The sequence below is a fragment of the Macrotis lagotis genome, chromosome 8 (genome assembly GCF_037893015.1).
Source record: "Macrotis lagotis isolate mMagLag1 chromosome 8, bilby.v1.9.chrom.fasta, whole genome shotgun sequence".
NCBI lineage: Eukaryota > Metazoa > Chordata > Mammalia > Peramelemorphia > Peramelidae > Macrotis > Macrotis lagotis.
The window spans coordinates 66,481,776-66,503,986 of NC_133665.1; the positions used below are offsets into that span (position 1 = coordinate 66,481,776).

At 34.8% G+C, this 22,211-nt stretch overlaps 1 protein-coding gene across 12 annotated transcripts in view; it reads right to left on the reverse strand.

Annotated features, from left to right (window-relative positions):
- RFX3 (regulatory factor X3) overlaps positions 1 to 22,211 on the reverse strand; it is a 358,977-nt gene that overhangs the window by 139,505 nt on the left and 197,261 nt on the right. The window lies entirely within an intron of this gene.

Here is a 22,211-nt window from a genome sequence, read left to right on the forward strand (position 1 = left end):
TCACACAAACCTATAATAATCTTCAAATATTGATTTTTTAATTAGATGTGCCACTTTTTGACAGCAGACTATGAACTGCCCACAGATAACCCCAGTCTAATCCAAGCTGCCTTGACTACAATCTCCAAGGGCACCGAGAGACTGAGAAAGGCATTCGGTTGCCACCATATGAACTGTGAACACTCTAAGTTATATTACAAGAGATAGTTTTATCTTTTGTAACCTCACAGTTATAGGAAGCAAAGCATGTAATGTTCTAACAATTCTTAGATCCCATTTAGGCTCCACAAACTATACAAATTAACTTAATTAGCATAAATGCTCAATGGTATTGGCAAAGCTGAAAAAAAAACAGGAGGTTCTATAGATCATCATCAAACCAAAGGCTTCTTCACTTCACTGACAAGTATTAATGAATCCACACAGAGCACTATAGCACTTCCCTCAAAATAAAATAGTGCCAGACTTTTAATTAACAAAACATTTTTGGTACAAATGAATCCTACCACTGAAAAACTTTTGATATAAATCCTTTGCTATAATCAGGAGTAAAAAAGAATCAGACAAGATCAGACATTGGGTTCATTGTTTGGCCTTACGTATGTATGAAAATAATCTTGTTGGAGGACATCTTTTAAAATTTTTGTATTTTTCTCTATCAAGTCAAATGGTTTTTGTAATCAACAAATAATCAGTAGTGAAATCTTATATACCTAATATCTCTCAGTAACAATTACTTTACAGGTGCTGACCATATAGTCTGTCATACTGTGTGAATGTTTTTGGTGCCCTTCTAAAAACCTTCTATACATGTGCTAAATATTGTTTTATTTCTTGAAAAAGTTATCTTTAGTGCTTTTGGAAGCTATTGAATCTAATTATATAATTATTAAAATAAAAGTCAAAGCTCAGATATTATTTACTTTTCTGCAACATGAGGATTACTTCCCTAATGAAGAATATTAAGGTTTAGCTATAGAATGAAGGATTTTGCACAAACAAAATTAATGAAGTTAGAATTAGAAGAAAAAGTTAACTGGGAAAAACATCTTTAATTAAATTAATTAAATTAAATTAAAAATTTTAAAATATTCAGAAGAGAGAAAAATCAGAAGTGGACACACATACACAAGCAGGGTGACATTATGCTAATAAGTTTATAGCAAGTAGTATATAATAGAGTCAAGTTTGCACATAAGATCCTCTTGGTTTATTCTTTTTTATTAAATTTTTCATGTTTGCTGGTATTTGTTAAGTTCATATTTAAAAAAGGGAAAATTAAAGAAAATGATTCAGGATTTGAAAGATAACACCATCATATTGATCCCCAACTAAAAACAAGCTCTCCATTGTCTTCTTTTTTTTTAAAGATTTTTCCAGGCAATGGGGTTAAGTGGCTTGCCCAAGGTCATGCGGCTAGGTAATTATTAAGTGTCTGAGGCCGGATTTGAACTCAGGTACTCCTGACTCCAAGGCCAATGTTCTATCCACTGCACTACCTAGCTGCCCCTTCTCCATTGCCTTTCAACAATGGCAAGAAACACTTGTTAAGTGCATAGTATATATGAAATGAAAACATAGCTAAGGATAAAGAGTTGGTCTCTGAGTCTAGATAGTGCTGCTCAGACACTCACTAATCATTTGACTCTGGCAAGTCACTTAACCTTTCAGTGGTCTCAGACAACTATCTAAAGCTTTTAAGTTGCAAAGTGCTTACTGGATTGCAAAGGCAGATGAAGTTTCTTCAGTTGGGAGTCTTCTACACTTCCAAAATCATATTAAATTTTTTGTGGGGAGAAATTGTATAAATGCCTTAGCTGAGCATATGAAATTCACTGTCCATTAATTAGTTCCATATGAAGAGTCAACATGGTTTTACTTCACTCCAGTGAGGTCAGTCTATTACTATTCCTCATGTATACAGCTTGCTTATTCTGGCTTCATTGCTCTTGGTGTTCTCTACTTTCTCAAGTGCCCTCTTGTCTAAAATATGTTTACCAATACTTCAGGGTCTGATTCAATATTTACTTCTTTCAAAAATCTTCTCTTGATAAACTTATGGGAGTAAAGCCAATAATCATATGAAAAAATAGTATAAACCACTATTGATTAAAGTAATATAAATTAAAATAACTCTTAAATACCTCACACTTATCAGATTAACTAACATGACAGAAAAGTAAAATGACAAATTCTGGGGGCAAAGTGGAAAAATTGAAACTCTAATGCACTGCTATTGGAGCTGTAAACTAGTCCAACAATTCTGGAGAAGAATTTGGACTTATGTCCAAAAAGGTATAGAATTATGTATGCTAGCAATAATCACTACTGAGTATGCATCTCACAGAGATCACAGAAAATGGAAAAGGATTTGTTTATACAGAAATATTTATAGCAGTGTATTAGGGGGGTAAAGAAATGAAAATTGAGGAGATACTCATTAATTGAGGAATGTCTGAACAAACTTTAATATGTGAATGTGATGCAATGTTCTTGTGCTATAAAAAAAAAGATGAGTAAAATGGTTTCAGAAAAAGCTGGGAAGACTTGGATGAAATGATGTGAAATGAAGTAAGCAAAACCAGGAGAACACTGTACATAGTAAATAGTAACATTATAAGGATATTCAACTGAAAGAGTTAATTACTCTGATCAAGACAATGATCCAAGATAATTCCAAAGGACCTACAAAGGAAAAATGCTATATACCTTCAGACAGAGAATGATGAAATCTGAATGCAGATTGATGCATACTTCAAAAACTTTTTCTTGTTTTATTTTGTGTTTTCTATTGCAATACAGTTAATATGAAAGTATGTTTTACTTGACTTTCCATGTATAATTGATATTAAACTGCTTGGCTTCTTAAGGAAGAAGAGACAGAATTTTATTGCTAAATTTTTTTATATGAAATTGGGAAAATTTAATGAAATAAATAAAATATATTTTTAAAGTTTTTCTCTTATTTTCCCCATCTTAAAATGATCCCTCCCTTGCTTTGAGTACTCACTACACTCATTAATGAACATTCTATCCCACTGCCATGAATATACTTACGTTCTTCAGCAGTTTAATGTATCAATTGAATGAAATGTCTTCCTGATCAAGTAGTTTAAAAAATTTATTATGTTTATGGAAAATGCCAGACATTGTGCATGTGCTTAGGATTCAAAGAAACAAGTAAAACAGTTCTTATTCTCAAAGAGATCACTTTCTAATGAGAGAGACAATGTGTATACATGTCTAAGTACATTATATCCCCAAAAGAAATACAAAATAATCTGGGAAGGGAGAAAGGCTATAGAAAGCGACAATTGAGTTTAAAGGAAATTAAGAATTCTAATAGACCATGGAGAAGAAAGATTTTCAACCTGGACATAGATAGTATAAAGCCTTAGTAATGGAAGATAGAATATTATCTGAGAGGATTAAGATCTGCCAGGATGAATGGACTGTAGAATGCAGACCAGAAAGTGTCAGATTTTGAAAGGCATTACAAGATGGAAGAGTAGTTCTTAGAAATATGTTGGAAGTCACTGGATTTTGTTGACATGAGGAATGAAATGGTAAGACCTAAAGCATTTAGTAAATATTACTTAACCATTTAAGTGCAAGATAGAATAAAGAAGGGTGACCAAACAGAAAAGCACTGCAACAGTCCAAGAGAGAGATCCTAAAGATCTGAAGCAGAATAGTGACTATGTGATTGTAGAGAAGGTGGTATATACAAGACACAATGTGAAGCGAAAATATTTTGGCAATAGAATGAATACATGAGGAGAGTTATAATAGTAGAGTATGACATTGAGGTAGTGAACTTCAGTAAATGGAAAAATAATGGTGTCCTGAACAGAAATGGAGTCAGATGAGCTCAAGTTTGAACATGTTGAATTTGAGATGCCTCTTAGAAATCCAGTTCAAAATGTCAAATAGGCAGTTGGTGATATGGCATTCAGTAGAGACTAGAACTTGATATAAAGATCTAGGAGTCATATGCATTAGGAATTTATGAGATCACTAAAGGAGAAAGTACAAAGGGACAAAAAAAGATGACCCATGATGGAGCCTTTGGGGATACCCACAGTTAAGGGGAATAATATGACTTATAATCCATCAAAGGAGACTGATGAGTCACATGTAGGAAGGCATTTAAGAAAATTCAGAGAATGAAGAAGAGAGCACAAGCAAAATAATGCAGAAAGAACAAGAAGGATGAAGATTGAGAAGAACCTATTAAATATAGGATTTAAGAGATCATGGATAACTTTGGAGCAAATTGTTGAATGATGAAATTGGAAGACATATTAACAGAGCACTAGAAAAGAGATGGATAGGAATCAGACACAATAAGTGTAAAGGGATTTTTAAAGGAATATGGCTGAGGAGAGGAGAAATAAAGGATGATAGCTTATAATTTCCTAAGTGATTGGACCAAACAGTCTAACTCCCATTATATCTGAAGTGAAAAATCCCCATTGTATGTTCCCCCAAAATATACTAGTTAACTAGCTGCTAAAAGAATTTTAAAAAATCCACTGACAAGATGCATTCCTGCACTCACAAAATTCTAACTAAATCTTCTTGGATTACCAGTGTGTATTTCAGTCCTTTAAGCCATGAATTTTTGAATTCTAATGTATATATGAGACAAATTTTGAAATATCATGGATGAAGAAAAGGTAGCATATATGATTTAAGGACAGGGACTATAATGGGAAACACACAAGAAATTAAAAAAAAAGTTACAGCTTAGTTAATTTAGATTAATTTGCAGGTAAGTATAAAGATAGGGATACAATATTTCCCAAATGGTGAAAAATCTGATAAAAGAATTTTTCCTAAAAAAAGCATAGCTTTATTGCTATCAAGTACACATAACCCTGGTATGATTTAAACTGAGGAATAATGAAGAGATGTTGCCTAGTATGGTTTCATTGGAAGGGTGAGCATCATACTGGAATAATTTGGTAGTAGTGGGTAGTGGGTACATTGGTATATGGTATATGGTATATGGGTTAAGGGGAAAGGAGAAAATTGAAATTATGATAATGAGAGAGAGAGAGACAGAGAAACAAAGAGAGACAGAGGAAAAGAAGAAATGTGTTTGTTTTATCTTTCCAAAATGATTCTTAGTTCCCTGAGGGTATGCAATGATTCTTATGTTGTATCTTCCCAAACTTCCTGGCACATGCATGAACATATAGTCACTCAGAATTTACTGAATGAACTAATTGCAGCTTACAATTGTAGACAAATAAGATTTTTTTTTACAGAGCAAGAGAAGACATCTAAAGTGTTCATTACGCCCAGAGTGACTCTGAGTTTTATATTTGACAATAAACTTGTCATTTTCCAAAATTACATGTGTTGATTTGACTAGAAATCAAGTTTCAAGTGTGCTTTTATGAATCAACAAAGGCCAATGGTGTAATTATAAACCAATGTTGCATTTTATTTAATCTGTTCTTGCAAGCAAGTCATTTTGCTATGATTCAAAATTGTTCATATATCATTAGCTGATGTTCTTATGTTAATTATTCATTGCTGCATATATTTTCTAGATAAATAGTTATTCCCTCGTCATCTGGTAGAAAAGTCATTCAATATTTTACTTATTTCTATATTAGCAACATTAATGTTTGGGATGACATGTCTGAAAACCGAGGAAGATGTGGTACCTTCACTACACATATGTACAACCTCATCATTTTGAATCTTTAGATACTTTCTCCTTTGTAATGCACCTATTTTCTGTAAACTTTTAGAAACTATAAAAGCTGTGGACCATACATTCACTTTCAGATTCCCAGTTATTTAAGGAAGAGGAATAACAGGTTAGGTTAAATATATTCTTCCAAATTTATTTTGACTATATTATCTTCTCTATCAACTAATTTCTTTAGAAGACCTGCAACCAGGTAAGAGAACTGACATGCTTGAATTTTTTTAACCTCTTTTTCTGCTTGGGCAATATTTTTTAACATGATGAAATAGAAAAGGGAGAAAAGCAAGAAGTACTTAGGAGATATGATTCTATGTAATTACTCAATAAAAATTAAGACTATACATGTCAAGTTAAAGTCCAACTTAATATATTTTGCTTAAGGTTATTCAATGTATCAAAGATACTGCCAGGTATAAAGTCTGTACTTGATAAGTCTCAGTTCTGTTAGTTATCCATTTATCTGCACTACCAAATTAAAAAGGAAATTCTTTCCAACAGAAGCAAATATATTGCCCAGGACCACAGAATGTCCAATTTGGTATGACCCTAACTGAGGTATCTAGTCCAATTCATACCTGTACCAGAAATCCCCCCACAGTATTCCAGATAAGTAATTATTACATACCTGATAACAAATTAATGAATCACTTGCTCTTGGTCCCACTGATATATATTTTAAAGCAGCGAAAAAAACTTTATTTTTAGATTTTTGCAAGGCAAATGGGGTTAAGTGGCTTGCCCAAGGTCACACAGCTAGGTAATTATTAAGTGTCTGAGGTCACATTTGAACTCAGGTCCTCCTGACTCCAGGGCTGATGCTCTCTATCCACTGCTCTACCTAGCTGCCCTGGAGACACTTTCTAATTGTATTCAAATTTAGTGTTATAAACAATAGTGTTTGCTTTGTTTGAGTTTTAATAAATTTTTATTATTTATACAAGGAAAGCATAACAAAACAAATTATATATTTAATGAAACAACATTTCTACAGAGAAGATTAATTTAGAGAACTAACATATATATTTTGGGGAGACAATAACATGAATAACACATTTTAAAATGGAAATGCTCTTTAATAATAAATGAATTCATTTATAATTGTTCAGCTCATCTCTCAAAACAATTCTCTTCTCTTTATGAAGATTTCTTTATTATGTAAAGACTTTTTACTATCTTTCTAGTATTTATAGAGTATTCTCTTTAGCTAGTAGGTTGATACCAAGTATTTTTTAACTGAATTATTGAAAATTATCCAGTACTGCATTTAAGAGAATTTTAATCACCAAAATGATTTTGGAGAGGTCTTTAGGGTTTACTAGAAATATTATGGGATCACTAATTTAGAAGTAGAAGGAATTTTGGAGATATGATCCAAAAACTTCATTTAGACCTGAAGATCCTCAAGATAAAGAGATTTGTTCAAGGTAACAGAAGTATTAAATGGCAGAGCTGGCAGAGTTCAAGTTCACTGGTTCCAAATCCACCCCTCTTTTCCACTACACTTGGCTATTTGTACTATTCTGTGCCAATGAAACTTCACTTACATTTATCTAATCAATGGTATATAAAGTATATGTATTTTTATAAGCTCAAATTTGTAAATGTACAGCCTATTATAATATGAATAAGTCCTCTTATTATCATAGGCAGATCTAAAGTCATTAATTAGTTTTATGAAAAAAATGACATTACTGGACATTGAGCAATTTGTTCCAAGAGAACAATGTTATAAATGATAAATAATGGTAGATTGTATAACTTCAAAGTGAGGTATGATGATACTGTTGAAAAATGATGTTTGGACATGCTATATTATTATCAGAGGATAGCTCAAATAACACAAGTCTCCTATTCTTCTAAATAATTTCTAGGGGTTAAAGTAGTCAAAGCCCTAAGCACTCTGGCCTAATATCTAGGGAGGACTAAGGTATGAATAAATTTAAATGCTAAGGCACAGTGAAAAAATTGAGAATTGGACTCATCTGGTATCAAATATATACATATATATATATATATATATATATATATATATATATATATATATAGTGACCAACCATCAAGATGATAGGAACTAGTTTAGTAAAGAGTCTAAAATACATCATATTGGATAATCAAATATTCTTTCACATATATTATGATGTATATTTATTTTTGTACAATGGTAAAAATAGATTGATGAGCATAGGATGGGGTTTTATAAAAGACTGTGCTAGCCCAACTCTATCCATTTAAGGAGGGAACTGATGCAAGGTGGGATGAAATATTTCTAGGAACAGTGTTCTTGTTGATTAGACTAATCATGTGCACAAAGTGCAAGTCTATTCATACACTCATTCCTAAATTCCATTATAAAACTTGCAAAATGGAAAATAAAACTAGGAGTTCTAATAAAGGTCTCATTTCTAAAATATATAGAGAGAACTGCAATGAATTTATAAGGTTGCAAGTCATTCCCCAAGTGATAATTGGTCAAAGCTTATGCACAGAATTTCTTCATTTACAAATGAAGAAATTAAATATATATATTAAATCATATAAAAAAGCTCCAAATCATTATTGATTAGAGAAATGCAAATTAAAACAATTCTGAGGTATCACGCCATATCCATCAGATTAGCTAAGATAAAAAAAGGGAAACTGAGCAAGGTTGGAGAGGTTGTACGAGAATTAGGACATTAATGCATTGCTAGTGGAGTTGTGAACTGATCTAACCATTCTAGAAAGCAATATAGAACTATGCCCAGATAGCCAAAAAAACTGTTCATACTTCCAATTATAGTTCTATATCTGAGGAAATCATAGAAAATGGGGAAAATCCTACATGTTCTAAAATTTCATAGCAGCTCTTTTCATAGTGGCAAAGAATTGGAAACTGAGGGGATGGCCATCAATTGGGGAAATGATTAATCACTTACAGTACATGAATATCATGGAATACTATCGGATTCTAGAGAAGCATGGAATGAATTACAGGATCTGATACTGAACAAAGGAAGCAGAACCAAGAGAAAAAGGCACACATTAACAACATTGTGAGGTGATCAATCCTGATGGATACAGCACCTTTTCTCAGCAGTTCAGAGTAGACCTACTGTGGACAATGCTATCCCCACCCAAAGGAAGAAAAACAAAACAAAAACAAAGAAACAAATCCTTCAGAATCTGATCAATACCACATTCACTTTAAAAAAAATCCCATATATTTCTATCCCTTAATCCTAATTCCTCACAATGAAAATAACTAATCTGGAAACATGCTCAACACAAATGTGTATGTACAATATTAATCTATTAGCCACTGAGGGGAGTGGGATGGGAAGGAGAGTGGAAGGAAATTTTATAATTTAAATATATATATATATATGTATATTTATATATAAATATAAATATACATATATATATATATATATATATATGATGTATATGGATGAATGGTGAAAACCCTAATATGTATGTGGAAAAATAAAATAAAAAAAATTGCAAAATGGTTGACTATACTTAGAAAGGTAATGTTTTGGAGATATTAAAATTTAGGCATCCAGTAACATGAGTATAAAATAAGAGAATTTAGTTTCAAAAGCACAGTAACTAACTGACTTGATTAAATATCAGGAGTAAACTATGTTGTTAACGAAGATGTCATTATCAGAGTACCTACTTTGAAAAGGTTTACATTTCTACATATGCTTTCAAAATGAAATGAAACACACAAGATTATTATCCATGAATCCACTCATTAGTTATCTAAATTTTCTTTAGTGGAATTATAAAGAAGAGATCATTTTAAATGTATATGGTTACTAAGGACAAATTTTTAATTAAACTGTGGATTGATCACCTACATTTTTAACAATAACTGATTTTCATTGAGTTTGGGCACCAGATCAAAATCTTTCTTTTAGGTTTTAGGTTTTTTTAGGTTTTTTTTTTTCAAGGCAAATGGGGTTAAGTGGCTTGCCCAAGGCCACACAGCTAGGTAATTATTAAGTGTCTGAGACCGGATTTGAACCCAGGTACTCCTGACTCCAAGGCCAGTGCTTTATCCACTATGCCACCTAGCCACCCTGAAATTTTTCTTTTAAGTTGGGAAATGTTCAATAGAAGGTGTAAAAGAGCAGATATAGAGATCCAAGTCTTATCTAGCTTATCTCAGAGATGCTACTATCATGTCATTATGTTTTGATATTCTCAATTGGAAGACTAGGGTTGGCAGAATTCATACCCTCTTCCTATACACTGTTTAAGGATTTTATCATTTACCTTTCCACTCAATTTTTTCCATTACCTTATATAACTCAAGAATTTCCATTCCATTATTTCATTATTTTTTTCCTATCTAAAACCAAGTATCTTAAGGTGTTGGAGAAGTTAAGTTTCTTCTTTTATCTAAAACAGTGCATAGTAGTTTTTCATTCCATTTGCTAGAAGTTTAGAATACCTGCAAGTAAAAACTAAATAAAAACAAGTATTTCAAAGTTAACTTTAGAAGAGCCTGAGTTTTATAAATTATAGCTAAAATAAGAATAACTATACTGGAGAATTTATGAATATTACCTTTTTATATAAAATAATTTGAAAAATAAACCAGGAGAAATCAGATCCAATACACACTGATAATGGTAGTATAAAGGAAAAATGCAATATAAATACATGGATATGAAGAGAGAAGGAGAGTTAAAAGAAAAGTGCAGAGTATAGCTCATAAAGCTATTTTATACATCAAAAAATCCTTAAGTCAAACTAAATCATCATAAATTATGTTTGTGAGTTTTTTAGATCAAAAGAATAAATGTTGAAAATACTTGCATTGATCGTGAAAAATAATAATTTTTAATTGCCCTTCTGTTTAGAAGGAAGTATTTTTTATTTCTTTTTGGTCTTTATCTTTTTTAAAAAACATTAAAAAACTTTAAAAAAAATTTAAAAAAATGTGATGTCTTATAAGATACACTATACCTTTTAATGTCTTCTTTCTCTAATACAAAGGATGAAAATATCGTTGCTCTTATACCAATTAAGAGGAGCAAAAACAGATTTATGTTTGAATTGGATATACAGTTAAAGTATATATATATGTATATATATATATATATATATACATATATATATAAAGATAGATAGATAGGAAGATATCCTGATAAGAACTTATTTTTAAGGACTTGATTTAGAAGACTTAGAAGAAATCCAAATGAATGCAATTTGGAACAGCTGAGAAGAAAGATTACTCAATCATTTTAAAGATAATTCTGAAAGCAAGAGATTATGTTTGGAAAAGGTTAACTATCAAAAAATCAAATTAGAAAGGGTAAAAATAGACTTGAAAGAGTGACATTTGATAATGATATATATATATATATATATACACATATGTATGTATGTGTGTGTATATATATATATATATATACACACACACACACACACACACACACACACACACACACACACACACAGCAAAGTTGAAAAAAAAACCCAAGGAGTTTTGAGGGGAAAAGGTGAAAATAGGCAAACGTATTTGAATTAAAAGAAAAGTTTATCTTTTTAAATTAAGTTTTCAATATTGCCATAATCCCATTACCTCCAATATCAATTTTCTAAGACACGTAACAGAAGAGTATAAGTGATAGACATGAAAATGAAACCAAACTTACTCATGTTGCTTTGGCAAACAGTCTTATTAAATTTAGGAATAGAAAATTCATATCTTTAATTGATATATTTTTTGCCAAGTTTCCATGAGTTTTATAATAGTAGAACTAAGTGGTTACTAATATAGCTATAAGTTTTGTTCTTCCATATATATAAGTACAGAAAATCACGTGTGTGAGGTGATTTTGAAGGGTGATGACAAAATCTTTATGGAAAAATATATCTTCTAATTTTTCAGTAGAACGCAAATTTTTAGGGTTGAGACTGTCATTTTTGCCTTTGCAGCTCTAATTCTCAATAGAGTGCTTTGTACATAATGGGTACTTTGCACATAGTATGTTTGAATTTGTTCAAATTCCTGGTTTTGTCCTTTCCTAAAATGTCTACAATTAAAAATTCATTTATTTGTCACAAGTCATTTCAATTAAACTTTAATTAGGAAAATGCTTCTGGGAGGAGTAAAATACTTTGTTCTTACTAATTAGTGGGAATGAATTTCTTTCTTCAGAGATAGTTATGATAAGAGAATTTAAAGAATGTATTTTTGATGGGAAATAATAAGGACTAATTTTGGTGCATGAGGTACTAGCTTGAAGGAAGGTAGTAAAAAGTGTTTAATTTTAATATATAACTAAGGGGATGGTATGAAAACATTTGGCTGAAGGGTCGTCTTGGGTGGTGAATAAAGAACAGAAATGGGAAACAAGATAGTGCTAAAGATTATAAGATATCCATGTCACCCCAACCCTACCCCACCTGAGTAGAAATTCTTAAATTTTGTTTTTAAAGCCCTTCACAATCTGCCCATAGACCTTTCCAGCCCTCTTCTATGTTACTCTAGTTCCTACACTATGATAGAGGTCAACTGATTGCTTTTCTGTCTTTCATATATCTCACAACAACTTCCATCTCCATGCCTTTGTATGGCCAAACATGATATTTGGAATGTACAGCCTCACCTTCACCTTACTCAAAACCTTAATTCCATGAAGAAGATAAGCTGAAGCAAAATCATCTATCTGAAGCATTTTCAGATCCCACTCCCTATTATTTTCTTTTTTACAATTCTCTTATACTCATTTTGTTTGTATCATTTATGCATACACATATTATGATACTCATTAGACTATAAGCTCCTTGAAGACAAAAGTTATTTCTTTTGGTGACTGGTATAAACTAGGTCCTTAATAAATATTTGGTGATTTTGATTAAGGAATAGGATGTACAGTATTTATATATGTAAACAACTTTTTTCACCCTACTATTTGAGCCTAGGGACATTGGAAGAAATATAGCAAATTAACAATCTTTTCTTTGGAAAAAAATGAAAAAATATTTACCTAGCCACTGAAGCACATAAGATGAACCTCAATTAACAATTACATTCTGAATTAAATGGGTTCTAATAATCAGGTTGTGCAATGGAAAGGAGTTGAATTAGAAATCTACAGAAAACCCAGGTATAAACTATGACTTTTCAACAAATTTGAACAAATTACTTAACTAGTTATTGTTTTCTAAAAATAAATGAGAATAACATCTAATGTCCTCAGTTTTAGATCTATAATTTTCATAATATTTTGATAGTGATCCAAATACACATTGTACTGAAAAACACCACCACCACTATGCCCTGGTTTGGAATCAAAGGAGCTGAGTTCAAAATTACATTCTGTTTACTATCTATGATAAGTCTGCTATAGTGTGCCTAAACTTTCCAGCTCATTCTGTTCCCATTTGCAAAATAATGACATTGCACAAAATGAAAGCTTAGTCATTTCCATTTCTAACATCTGCAATATTTTTTAATTATAAAAATTTTATTTGAGTTTTACAATTTTCCCTTAATATTACTTCCCCCCCCACAGAAGGCAATTTGCCAGACTTTACACTGATATACCATTACACTGATATTCCATGATATACAATGATCCAAATTGAATGTGATGAGAGAAAAATCATATCCTTAAGGAAGAAACATAGTATAAGAGATAACAAGATCACACAATAAGATATCAGATTTTTTTTTCTAAATTACATGTAATAGTCCTTGGTCTTTGTTCAAACTCCACAGTTCTTTCTCTGGATACAGATAGTAATCTCCATCGAAGAGCCCAAAATTGTCCCTGATTGGTGTACTGATGGAATGATTAAATCCATCAAGGTTGATCATCACCCCCATGGTGCAGTACAATGATTTTCTGGTTCTGCTCATCTCTCTCAGCATCAGATCATACAAATCCCTCCAGACTTCCCTGAATTCCTGTCCCTACTGATTTCTTTTCTTTTTCTGTGATGCTCTAATCATTTTTTCCACTTTTTAAATTTATTATTTCTTATTTTGTACAAATAATGTTTTTTATACATTACTAAAATATTCTTTTTAAAGAGAAAACATAACCCCTCCCGCCAAGAAAATATAGACCCGCATAAATGACAAAGTAAAGGGGAGAGAGAAAAAATTAGAAATTATTAAATAATAAAAATAATAATAATATGAATAATAATTGTAGGTATGGCCAGGTGGCGCAGTGGGCGGAGCATTAGCCCTGGAGCCAGGAGCACCCGAGCCCAAATCTGGCCCCAGACTGCCAACAATCACCCAGCAGTGCGACCCCATGGAAGCCACCCCAACCAGATTGCCCTACAAACCCCCCCAAAAAGACCCAACATAAAATAAAATAAAATAAAATAATAATAATAATAATAATAATAATAATAATAATAATAATAATAATAATGATAGTGGGGGAAGCTGGGTGGCAGACAAATCACTGGCCCTTGAGCCAGGAGCACCCAGGTCAAAATCCGGCCTCAGAAAACCAACAATCACCCAGCTGCGCAGCCCCAGGCAGGCCACCCAGTCCCATTTGCCCTGCAACACCTCCCAGGAAATAATAATAATAATAATAATAATAATAATAATGATAATAAAATGTACTTCAGTCTGTGTTCCAACACCACCAGCTGTTTCAGGTGGATCACATGCTTTAGGATAAGTCCATCACAAAAGTTACCACCATTGCCATTGCTGATCGCAACTGCCTCCATTCATACTTCTGTACTACCAAGAACTATATTTTCTCTCTCCTTTCACTCTGTCTCTGCTGTAGGATAGTTGAGTGGCACAGCAGACAGATCCTGGCCCTGGAGCCAAGAGGCCCCGAGACCACACACCACGCCTTACCCAGCATCGACCCGGTCCTATGGTCCCAGACAGGCCATCCAATCCCAGCCCCTTGCAAGAAGTAAAAAAGAAAATGTGTTATATCTGACTACTCTCTCCCCATCCTCTCCTCCATCACTCACATTCCCCCCCCTTCCCCCTGTCCCCTTTCTCTCCTTCTTATTAAAGATGTCTATACTCCATTGAGTATATATGTTATTTGCTCTCCTAGCTACCTCTGACGAGAGCAAAGATTCCCTCATTCCCCCTCGCCTTACCCCCTTCCATATCATTGCAATAGTTCACTGTAATAAAGAAAAATCTTATTATATGCAATATCTTGGCCTATTCCCCCTCTCCTTTTTCTTTCTCCCATTACATTTCCCTTTTTTCCTATTGACTCCATTTTTACACCATATTTTATCTTTGAATTCAGCTTTCTCCAGTGCCTCAACTATAAAAGCTCCCTCTACCTGTCTATTAACAGAGAAGGTTCATATGAGTATTATAAGTGTCATTTTTCTATGCAGGAATACATGCAGTTCATCATCATTAAGTCCCTCATATTTACCCCTTCTCTTCCACTCTCTATGCTTCACCTGAGTCCTGTATCTGAAGATCAAACCTGTTCAGCTCTGGCCATTCCAACAGGAACATTTGAAATTCCCCTGTTCATTGAAAGTCCATCTTTTTCCCTGGAAGAGGACATTCAGTTTTGCTGGGGAGTTGATTCTCAGTTGCATTCTAAGCTCTTTTGCCTTCTGGAATATTATATTCCAAGCCCTATGAGCTTTTAATGTAGTTGCTGCTAAATCCTGGGAGATCCTGACTGCAGCTCCACAATATTTGAATTGTGTCCTTCTGGCTGTTTGTAATATTTTCTCTTTGACTTGGGAGTTCTGGAATTTGGCTATAATATTCCTGGGGGTTGGTTTTTTTTTGGATCTCTTTCTCGGGGAGATAGGTGGATTCTCTCCATTTCTATTTTGCCCTCTGCTTCTTAGGATATCAGGGCAATTTTCATGTAATAATTCTTTGAAAATGATGTTAAGGCTCTTTTCCTAGTCATGACTTTCAGGTATTCCAATAATTTTTAAATTATGTTTCCTAAATCTGTTTTCTATATCTGTTGTTTTTTCAATGAGATGTTTCACATTTTCTTCTAATTCTTCATTCTTTTGGTTTGGAAGTATTGAGTCCTGATTTCTCATAACATCAGCAATCTTCCTGAGTTCTATCCTTTGTCTGAAGGATTTGTTTTCCTCAGAGAGCTTTCTTATCTCCTTTTCTATCTGGCCAATTCTGCTTTTTAAACTGTTATGAACTGTTTTATCCATTTGACCTTTGCTGATCTTTAACATGTTATTTTTTTCAGCATTTTTTTGGATTTCCTTGACTAAGCTGCTGACTTTATTTTCATGTTTTTTTCCTGCATCTCTCTCATTTCTTTTCCCAATTTTTCTATCACCTTCACTTGATTTTCAAAGTCTTTTTTCAGCTCTGTCATGACCTGAGCCCAATTTCTGTTTTTCTTGGAGTCTTTAGATTTAGGAGCTTGTACTTCCTCATCTTCAGATTTATTGCTTTGATCCTCCTTGGAATCACAGGCAAAGTATTTCTCAGTGGTATTCCTCATTTTTCCTCTGCTTACTCATTTCCCTAGCCTGTGCCTTGTTTTGGGGTGCTTCCTGACTTTCTGAGTATTAGTGGAATACCCCACAAGGATCTCCATATGTGAGGCTCTGTCTTCCCTCCTGGTCTGTGAATGACCACAAGCACACCCCTCTGCCACAGGGCTGAGGGTGGGGGGGGTGGTTCTGCTGTTCTATGGTGGGGCCTAGACTGCGATCAGGATCTGAATGTGGTCAGAGCCCCAGAGTCCTGTTCAAGGGATAGAGGACAGAGCTCAGCAGTCTCTCTTCTCTCCCCTTCCTAGGTTCAGAGCTCATGCCCTGGGGGCTCCTGCTTACGGGCTCTGCCTGCTTCTGGTTCCTGGATCTGGGCTGCCCTGGCCAGGCTGCTTGCTGTGTACCCTGGGGGCTGGGCTTCATGTGCTGGCTCTGGCAGAGGTACCCCTGTTGTTCCCCCAAGTTGTGCCAGGTGCTCTGGGGGTGTAGTTCAGGAAACTGCCCCCATGGCTCACAGCAGCGGCTCCTAGCACCCTGGAGCTGCCTCTGGGAGGCTGAAGTTCCTTCTATCTGGTGGCCCACCCCTCTGGTGGGCTACCCCTCTGGTGGGCCACCATTCTGACCCCAGTGAGCAGAGCCTTTATGCTCTTTTCCAGGCTACCTTCGGTTGGAGAATTGCCTCACTGGATCCCTCTGTGGGTTCTGTCTCTTGAAAATGTAGTTAGAGTCCTTGGTTTATAAGTTTTGCTCCAGAGCAACTAAGAGACTGTCCTCTCTTGTCACTATCTTGGCTCTGCCCCCACCCCTCCTAGTTTCTAATAGAATAATAGTGTTACATGACAAACATTTACCACAGTTTGCTAAGCCATTCCCCAAATGAAGGACATTTACTTGATTTCCAATTCTTTGCCATCACAAAAAGGGCTGCTATGAATATTTATGTACAAGTGATGTTTTTACCATTTTTATCATCTCTTCAGGGTATAGACCCAGTACTGGTATGGCTGGATCAAAGGGTATACACATTTGTTGCCCATTGGGCGTAGTTCCAAATTTCTCTCCAGAAAGGTTGGATGAGTTCACAGCTCCACCAATAATGTATTAGTGTCACAGATTTCCCACAACCCTTCCAACAATGATCATTGTCTTTTCTGGTCATATTGGCCAGTCTTAGAGGTGTGAGGTAGTATCTCAGAGAAGTTTTAATTTGTATTTCTCTAATAAGTAATGTTTTAGAGCAATTTTTCATATGACTATGGATTGCTTTGATTTCCTCAGCTGTAAATTGTCTTTGCATATCCTTTGACCATTTGTCAATTGGGGAATAGCATTTTTTAAAATTTGACTCAGTTGTCTGTATATTTTAGAAATGAGTCCTTTGTCAGAAACACTAGCTGTAAAGATCGTTTCCCAGTTTACTACATTTCTTTGGTCTTGGTTACCAGTGGTTTTGTGCAAAAGCTTTTTAATTTAATGTAATCAAATCATCTAGTTTGTTTTTAGTGATGTTCTCCATCTTTTCCTTAGTCATAAACTGCTTCCTTTTCCATAGATCTGACAGGTAAACTACTCCTTGATCTTCTAGTTTGCTTATAATATTGTTTTTTATATCTAAATCCTGTATCCATTTTGATCTTATCTTGGTATAGGGTGTGAGGTGTTGGTCTAATATAAGTTTCTTCCATACTAACTAACATCTGCAATCTTAATATGGATGATTGTGTTACCATGAGAAGGTGTCATATATAAAAAGGAAATTCTCTTTGGAAGCGTCAACATTACTCTAATGAAAATATTCCCCGGGGGGGGGGGGCAGAGTGAAGGCAAGGATTCCCAAAACTTGTTCCCCCCAAAACTCCAAAAGTTGTCAAATTATGACTCTAGTCAAAAGTTACAGGGACAGAACCCATAGAAAGACTAAATGATACAATTTTCCAGTCCAAGACAATGTAGAGGATCCACAGTAAAGGTTTGTTCCACCTGGACTGGGGCTGGAAAAAGCCCTAGCACAGCCACAGCCTCAATGCAGAACAGCCAGCTGGGCACCTGGGTCCATGGCAGAGAGGGCAGTTTCCAGACCTCTTGGCCCAAGGATCATCTAGGACAGCCAGAAGGGGTGGTGAGAGAACTGTGTCACACCAGAGTGAGTACAGAGCAGAGCACCGGCCTCAGAGAACCCCTGAAGTGAGCACCTGCAGCAGGAACCTGCACCCAGCATGTTCAGAGCTCCCAGCACAAAGACAGTAAAGGGGTGTGGGGGGTTGGAACTGAGGAGCTCCCTCTTCTCTCCCTGGGGCAGAACTCAGCTGTTTGCCCACACTCAGATCCAAGTTGCAGTCTGGGTCCTCACAATATCACCATAGCCTAGCAGGGACCACCCTCACAGCTCCAGGGGAGGGCCTGAACACAGGTAAGAGAGTAGTCAAGAGTGTCAAATATCACCATGGAGGATTAAGGTCCCTGTGGGTTGTCCCAAATCCCCTCCAAATCCTTGGAAGTGTGGTAAATCAGTTAAAAAATGAGGAAATGAGCAAACAACAACAACAAAAAAGAAGACTCTGAACATGGAAAATTGCTTTGGTCCCATGGAGGATTAAAATACATACTCAGATGGTGACAAAAATTGAAGCTTCTGTATCCAAAACTTCCAAGAGAAATAGGAAATGGGCTTAGGCTATGGATGAGCTCAAAAAAGACTTTGAAAAGCAATTAAGGGAGGTAGTGGGAAAAACTTGGAGGAGAAATGAGAGTGATGCAGATAAATCATGAAAACCAGTCAGCAACTAAGTGAAAGAAATGCAAAAAATACTGAAGAAAATAACATATTAAAAATCAGTTTAGGCTAAATGGAAAAAGTAACACAAAAGGGAAACGAGGAGAAGAATGCCTTAAAAAACAGAATTGGGGACTTCCGGCCAAGATGGCGGAGAGAAGACAGGCACAGTTATAAAGTCTCCTGATCTCTTCCCCATCTATCACATGAAATAAACCTCTTAAAAGAAATCCGACTCAAAAAAACCCAGAAAGAAAAGCCAAGAGAAAGAACATCTACCTCAGGATTTGTCTCCAGCAGGAGCTGTGGCTGAATTCGGGACAGCAAGAGTCAGTTAAACAAAATCATAAAATAGAAAAAAATAGAAGCAAATGTAAAATACCTCATCAATAAAACCTCTGACTTCCAGAATAGATCAAGAAGGGGCAACCTGAATATTATAGGACTTCCTGAAAACATTGAGGAGAAAAAAAGCCTGGACTTAATATTACAGGATCTAGTGATGGAAAACTGCCCTGATATCATGGAATCAGAGGGCAAAGTAGTTATTGAAAGAGTACATCGATCCCCACCAGAAAAAGATCCTAAAATGAAAACACCAAGGAATGTTGTGGCCAAACTGCAGAACTATCAGATAAAAGAGAAAATCCTGCAAGCAGCCAGAAAGTAACAATTTAAATATCAAGGAGCCACAGTAAGGATCACACAGGACCTGGCTGCATCAACTTTAAGGGATCAAAGGGCCTGGAACGAGATATTTCAAAGACCATGGGAGCTTGGAATGCAGCCAAGAATCTACTTTCCTGCAAAGCTAAGCCTTCTCTTCCAGGGGAAAAAGATGGACATTTAACGAAATGGAAGAATTCAAAAAATTTCTCATGAAAAGACCAGAGCTAAACAGAAAATCTGGGCATCAAACAGGAGGTTCAAGAGACACATGAAAAAGTAAAAAAAAGGGGGGGGGTGGGAAAAGAAAAAAAAATTGCAATCCAGTTAAGTTGAAACTGGCTATATCCCAGCATGAGGGTAAAAAAAAAAATTCTCATAAATCTTGAGAAATGTAACTCTAACAGAGTTACATTTACAGATGACATGATGGTCTACCTAGAGAATCCCAAGAAATCATCCAAAAAACTACTGGAAACAATTAGCAATTTTAGCAAAGTTGCGGGTTATAAAATAAACCCTCATAAATCCTCAACTTTTCTATATATGTCTAGCAAGAAACAGCAGGAAGAGCTAGAAAAAGAAATCCCATTCAAAATAACCTCAAACCATATAAAATATTTGGGAGTCTATTTGCCAAGACAGACTCAGAATCTTTTTGAAAACAATTATAAAACACTTTTCACACAAATTAAATTAGATTTAAATAACTGGGCAAATATCAACTGCTCATGGATAGGTAGAGCTAATATAATAAAAATGACAATTCTACCAAAACTAAACTACCTTTTTAGTACCCTACCAATCAAAATGCCAAAAAACTACTTTAATGAGTTAGAAAAAATTGTAAGTAAATTCATTCAAATAAAAAGTCAAGAATTGCCAGGAGCTTAATGAAAAAAGTGCAAAAGAAGGTGGCTTAGCCCTACCAGATCTAAAATTATATTATAAAGCATCAGTCATCAAAACTGTTTGGCATTGGCTAAGAAATAGAGTGGTGGACCAGTGGAATAGACTAGGTGTAAAAGCAGGAGATGATTATAGTAATCTGCTATTTGATAAACTCAAAGAGTCTGGCCATTGGAATAAAAACTCCGTCTTTGATAAAAATTGCTGGGAAAATTGGAAGTTAGTATGGAAGAAACTTAAATTAGACCAACACCTCACACCCCTTACCAAGATAAGATCCAAATGGTTACAGGACATAGACATAAAAAACAATACTATAAGCAAATTAGAAGATCAAGGACTAGTCTACCTGTCAGATCCATGGAAAGGGGAACAGTTTATGACTAAGGAAGAGTTGGAGAACATCACCAAAAACCAGTTAGATGATTTTAATTACATTAAATTAAAAAGCTTTTGCACCAATAAAACCAATGTAACCAAGATCAAAAGAAATGTAGTAAATTGGGAAACGATCTTTACAACTAATGATTCTAACAAAGGACTCGTTTCTAAAATATACAGACAACTGAGTCATATTTTTAAAATAAAAAGCCATTCCCCAATTGACAAATGGTCAAAGGATATGCAAAGGCAATTTACAGATGAGGAGATCAAAGTAATCCATAGCCATATGAAAAAATGCTCTAAATCATTAATTATTAGAGAAATGCAGATTAAAGCTTCCCTGAGGTACCACCTCATACCTCTCAGATTGGCCAGTATGACCAGGAAGGATAATGATCATTGTTGGAAGGGATGTGGGAAATGTGGGACACTATTACACTGTTGGTGGAGCTGTGAACTCATCCAACCCTTCTGGAGAGCTATTTGGAACTATGCCCAAAGGGCAACAAAAATGTACATACCCTTTGACCCAGCAATACCACTACTGGGTCTATACCCTGAAGAGATGAGGTAAAGGGGTAAAAACATTAATTGTATATAAATATTTATAGCAGCCCTGTTTGTGGTGGCAAAGAATTGGAAATCCAGTAAATGTCCTTCAATTCGGGAATGGCTAAGCAAACTGTGGTATATGTATGTCATGGAACACTATTGTTCTATTAGAAACCGGGAGGGATGGGATTTCAGGGAAACCTGGAGGGATTTGCATGAACTGATGCTGAGTGAGATGAGCAGAACCAGAAAAACACTGTACACCCTAACAGCAACATGGGAGTGATGTTCAAGCTTGAAGGACTTGCTCATTCCATCAGTGCAGCAATCAGGAACAATTGCTGTCTGCAAAGGAGAGTGCCATCTATATCCAGATAAGGAGCTGTGGAGTTTGAACAAAGTACAAGGACTATTCCCTTTAATTTAGAAAAAAAACAGATAGCTTATTGTCTGATCTTGTTACCTCTTAGACTTCTCTTTAAGGATATGATTTCGCTTTCATCACACCCAATTTGGATCAAGGTACAACATGGAAACAAAGTAAACAAAGTAAAGAGTGACAGAGTGTACTCTGTCGGGGGGTAGGGGGTAGGGAAGCAAGATTGGGGGAACAATGTAAAACTCAAATAATATCTTTAATAAAAAATAAAGTTAAATTTAAAAAAACAGAATTGGTCAACTGGAAAAGGAGATAAAAAAGCTCTCTGGTGAAAATAACTCCTTCAAATGCAGAATGGAACTAAGGGAATCTCATGACTTTAT